The sequence below is a fragment of the Eucyclogobius newberryi genome, unplaced genomic scaffold (assembly GCF_026437365.1).
Source record: "Eucyclogobius newberryi isolate DKJ021-1_F unplaced genomic scaffold, fEucNew1.0.hap1 SCAF_225, whole genome shotgun sequence".
Taxonomy (NCBI): Eukaryota; Metazoa; Chordata; class Actinopteri; order Gobiiformes; family Gobiidae; genus Eucyclogobius; species Eucyclogobius newberryi.
The window spans coordinates 14,086-20,000 of NW_027315863.1; positions in this window are offsets into that span (position 1 = coordinate 14,086).

The window sequence follows — 5,915 nt, forward strand, 5'->3', positions numbered from 1 at the left end:
CGTGTCCTGAGCGTGTCCTGAGTGTGTCCTGTGTCCTGAGCGTGTCCTGAGCGTGTCCTGAGCGTGTCCTGAGCGTGTCCTGAGTGTGTCCTGAGCGTGTCCTGAGTGTGTCCTGAGCGTGTCCTGTGTCCTGAGTGTGTCCTGAGTGTGTCCTGAGCGTGTCCTGTGTCCTGAGCGTGTCCTGAGCGTGTCCTGAGCGTGTCCTGAGCGTGTCCTGTGTCCTGAGTGTGTCCTGAGCGTGTCCTGAGCGTGTCCTGTGTCCTGAGTGTGTCCTGAGTGTGTCTTGAGCGTGTCCTGTGTCCTGAGCGTGTCCTGAGCGTGTCCTGAGTGTGTCCTGAGCGTGTCCTGAGTGTGTCCTGAGCGTGTCCTGAGTGTGTCCTGAGTGTGTCCTGAGCGTGTCCTGAGCGTGTCCTGTGTCCTGAGTGTGTCCTGTGTCCTGAGCGTGTCCTGAGCGTGTCCTGTGTCCTGAGCGTGTCCTGTGTCCTGAGCGTGTCCTGAGCGTGTCCTGTGTCCTGAGCGTGTCCTGTGTCCTGAGCGTGTCCTGAGCGTGTCCTGTGTCCTGAGCGTGTCCTGTGTCCTGAGCGTGTCCTGAGCGTGTCCTGTGTCCTGAGCGTGTCCTGTGTCCTGAGCGTGTCCTGTGTCCTGAGCGTGTCCTGAGCGTGTCCTGAGTGTGTCCTGAGCGTGTCCTGAGTGTGTCCTGAGCGTGTCCTGAGTGTGTCCTGAGTGTGTCCTGAGCGTGTCCTGAGCGTGTCCTGTGTCCTGAGCGTGTCCTGTGTCCTGAGCGTGTCCTGAGCGTGTCCTGTGTCCTGAGCGTATCCTGTGTCCTGAGCGTGTCCTGAGCGTGTCCTGTGTCCTGAGCGTGTCCTGTGTCCTGAGCGTGTCCTGAGCGTGTCCTGTGTCCTGAGCGTGTCCTGTGTCCTGAGCCTGTCCTGTGTCCTGAGCGTGTCCTGAGCGTGTCCTGTGTCCTGAGCGTGTCCTGTGTCCTGAGCGTGTCCTGAGCGTGTCCTGTGTCCTGAGCGTGTCCTGTGTCCTGAGCGTGTCCTGAGCGTGTCCTGTGTCCTGAGCGTATCCTGTGTCCTGAGCGTGTCCTGAGCGTGTCCTGTGTCCTGAGCGTGTCCTGTGTCCTGAGCGTGTCCTGAGCGTGTCCTGTGTCCTGAGCGTGTCCTGTGTCCTGAGCGTGTCCTGAGCGTGTCCTGTGTCCTGAGCGTGTCCTGTGTCCTGAGCGTGTCCTGAGCGTGTCCTGTGTCCTGAGCGTGTCCTGTGTCCTGAGCGTGTCCTGTGTCCTGAGCGTGTCCTGAGCGTGTCCTGTGTCCTGAGCGTGTCCTGTGTCCTGAGCGTGTCCTGTGTCCTGAGCGTGTCCTGTGTCCTGAGCGTGTCCTGAGTCCTGAGCGTGTCCTGAGCGTGTCCTGTGTCCTGAGCGTGTCCTGAGCGTGCACAGACTCACCTGACACAGCAGCAGCGCTGGAAGCAGGAAGTCCAGTAGATCCATTACAAAAAGCTTTGATTATTATTGTATTTCCTCTGAGTCCAAATTATTATGCAAATGATATTTTTCTCAGATTTTTCCAAATAGTCAATATAAATGACATCATCGTTTTACAGTCGTGCGTGTGTGGAGCCCCGCCCCCTGAGCCCCGCCCCCTGAGCCCCGCCCCCTGAGGAAGAACCTCTCAGACACTCTCAGCACAGGAGCTCCACAGGGCTGTGTACTGTCTCCTCTGCTCTTCTCCCTGAACACAAACTTTTGCACCTCCAGCCACGACACCACCCTCATCACCACCACCACGACACCACCATCATCACCACCACCACGACACCACCCTCATCACCACCACCACGACACCACCATCATCACCACCACCACGACACCACCCTCATCACCACCACCACGACACCACCATCATCACCACCACCACGACACCACCATCATCACCACCACCACGACACCACCCTCATCACCACCACCACGACACCACCATCATCACCACCACCACGACACCACCCTCATCACCACCACCACGACACCACCATCATCACCACCACCACGACACCACCCTCATCACCACCACCACGACACCACCCTCATCACCACCACCACGACACCACCATCATCACCACCACCACGACACCACCCTCATCACCACCACCACGACACCACCCTCATCACCACCACCACGACACCACCCTCATCACCACCACCACGACACCACCCTCATCACCACCACCACGACACCACCATCATCACCACCACCACGACACCACCCTCATCACCACCACCACGACACCACCCTCATCACCACCACCACGACACCACCCTCATCACCACCACCACGACACCACCCTCATCACCACCACCACGACACCACCATCATCACCACCACCACGACACCACCCTCATCACCACCACCACGACACCACCCTCATCACCACCACCACGACACCACCATCATCACCACCACCACGACACCACCCTCATCACCACCACCACGACACCACCATCATCACCACCACCACGACACCACCCTCATCACCACCACCACGACACCACCCTCATCACCACCACCACGACACCACCCTCATCACCACCACCACGACACCACCATCATCACCACCACCACGACACCACCCTCATCACCACCACCACGACACCACCCTCATCACCACCACCACGACACCACCCTCATCACCACCACCACGACACCACCACCACGACACCACCCTCATCACCACCACCACGACACCACCCTCATCACCACCACCACGACACCACCCTCATCACCACCACCACGACACCACCCTCATCACCACCACCACGACACCACCACCATCACCACCACCACGACACCACCCTCCTCACCACCACCACACCACCCTCCTCACCACCACCACGACACCACCATCATCACCACCACCACGACACCACCCTCATCACCACCACCACGACACCACCACCATCACCACCACCACGACACCACCCTCCTCACCACCACCACACCACCCTCCTCACCACCACCACGACACCACCCTCATCACCACCACCACGACACCACCACCATCACCACCACCACGACACCACCCTCCTCACCACCACCACACCACCCTCCTCACCACCACCACGACACCACCATCATCACCACCACCACGACACCACCATCATCACCACCACCACGACACCACCACCATCACCACCACCACGACACCACCCTCCTCACCACCACCACACCACCCTCCTCACCACCACCACGACACCACCCTCATCACCACCACCACGACACCACCATCATCACCACCACCACGACACCACCATCATCACCACCACCACGACACCACCCTCATCACCACCACCACGACACCACCATCATCACCACCACCACAACACCACCCTCATTGCCACGACGACACCACCCTCAGGCCCCTCCCCTCAGGCAGGAGGCCCCTCCCCTCAGGCAGGAGGCTCCTCCCCTCAGGCAGGAGGCCACTCCCCTCAGGCAGGAGGCCCCTCCCCTCAGGCAGGAGGCTCCTCCCCTCAGGCAGGAGGTCACTCCCCTCAGGCAGGAGGTCACTCCCCTCAGGCAGGAGGCCACTCCCCTCAGGCAGGAGGCCACTCCCCTCAGGCAGAGGGGTTCCTGCAGCATGAGATGGTGCTGTGTCCTTCATGAAGATGACACGGTTCTACTTTTTGTGTAATTTTCTCACCTTCTTGACCCTAAAGGGCCCGACTAGCTCTCTTCCAATGATTCCGGCCCATAACATGACTCCGCCCCCTCCTCGCTGACGCTGCTGCAGCTCCATCCTTCTGGACCGTCCAGCGCTGCACGGGACTCGTCAGTGAACAAGACTGTTTGAGTCTTCCTGTCTTTCTGGCCCCGCTGCAGTGGCTCCTGCTCGTGAGCGTCGGTTCGGGCCGATTTGAAGGTTCCTGCAGGAGCTGGAGCCTTTGGAGGATCCGACACCTGGATGTTCTCGGGACTCGAGAGGCTCCAGCGGCTTCAAACACGCGTCTGCTGCTCTGCGACGGCATTTCAGCCGCCGCCCTCTGAATCACACGCATTTGTCCGGCAGAAACCGTCCTCGTTTTGCCTTTATCCGCACGAACCCGCGAGTGTCCCGAGTCCGCCACGAACCTCTTAATCGTGCGATGATCACGCCCGAGCTTTCGTGAAATATCTAACGTTTCCATTCCTCGTCCAAGACACTCAACTATTTCCCTCTTTTCAGCACCAGAGAGATCGTTCTTCTTTCCCATCGCTTGAAAATGGTGATCGACTTAATAATGTGGAACGTCTTCTTAACCTTTAATTGGACCTGGAACACTAATTAGCACAAGATTCTGAGAGTTCACTGACCTTTAGACTGACCTTTAGAGCCCTGAACTGACCTTTAGACTGACCTTTAGAGCCCTAAACTGACCTTTAGACTGACCTTTAGAGCCCTGAACTGACCTTTAGACTGACCTTTAGAGCCCTGAACTGACCTTTAGACTGACCTTTACAGCCCTAAACTGACCTTTAGACTGACCTTTAGAGCCCTGAACTGACCTTTAGACTGACCTTTAGAGCCCTGAACTGACCTTTAGACTGACCTTTACAGCCCTGACCCACAACACCACGAGTTTCACTGTGAAACAAACACATTTATGAGGCTTTAACACCATTTGCATCATAATTTGGAATGCAGTGTATTTAATTTAACAGATCAGCTGTGACTGACGTGAAATGCTGCTGTTTTAGGGACAATTTGGTCAAATTAAGAAAATAAAATGTCCTTATTTGTTCATTACTAAGAATTGTTGCGTTTATAAAAAATAAAATGAAAAAACAACAACATTTGAATATGCTTTTAAGAATTGTTTACGGAATTGTAAAAAAATATTCAACAATTATTCCAATGAAGTAAATAATGGATAAATGACTGGATGTCTTCGATCATCGGCAGCTGCAGCGCTAAATGGCGTAAATGTGTCTTTTTATTCTACAAATGTGAGAGAAGAGACAATGATAATTAGAAAACGTGACAAAATCTGACTTCAATAAATCAACTTAAATGTGACTGACCAGAACATCAGAGTCGTCCTGGTGAGGCTGACGCTGCACAACAGAATCATGACACTTTCAGAACAATAATGACACTCGCCAGTCCTCCAGTCTCACTCCTGACATTTGACCCTTTGACCCAAGTCTCACTCCTGACATTTGACCCTTTGACCCAAGTCTCACTCCTGACAATTGACCCTTTGACCCAAGTCTCACTCCAGACATTTGACCCTTTGACCCAGGTCTCACTCCTGACATTTGACCCGTCAGACACGACGTACCTGCAGTGGGCGGAGTCAGAGTCCTCTTTGCCCCGCCTCCAGTCTTCAGATCACATGTAAGAAGTGACACCTAAACAAATATGACAAAACCTTCACTTCAAACAAATCTAATGATAATAATGAACATTTGACAAACCTGAGCTCAGACGATGAAGCTTCAGTGCAGATGATTGTGAAGCCTCTGAAGCCTCGTGTTTGTCAGGTGACCTGTGACAACATGAACAACACTTATTTAACCTGTGACAACATGAACAACACTTATTTAACCTGTGAAAACATGAACGACACTTATTTAACCTGTGACAACATGAACAACACTTATTTAACCTGTGACAACATGAACAACACTTATTTAACCTGTGAAAACATGAATGACACTTATTTAACCTGTGACAACATGAATGACACTTATTTAACCTGTGACAACATGAACGACACTTATTTAACCTGTGACAACATGAACAACACTTATTTAACCTGTGACAACATGAACAACACTTATTTAACCTGTGACAACATGAACAACACTTATTTAACCTGTGACAACATGAACAACACTTATTTAACCTGTGACAACATGAATGACACTTATTTAACCTGT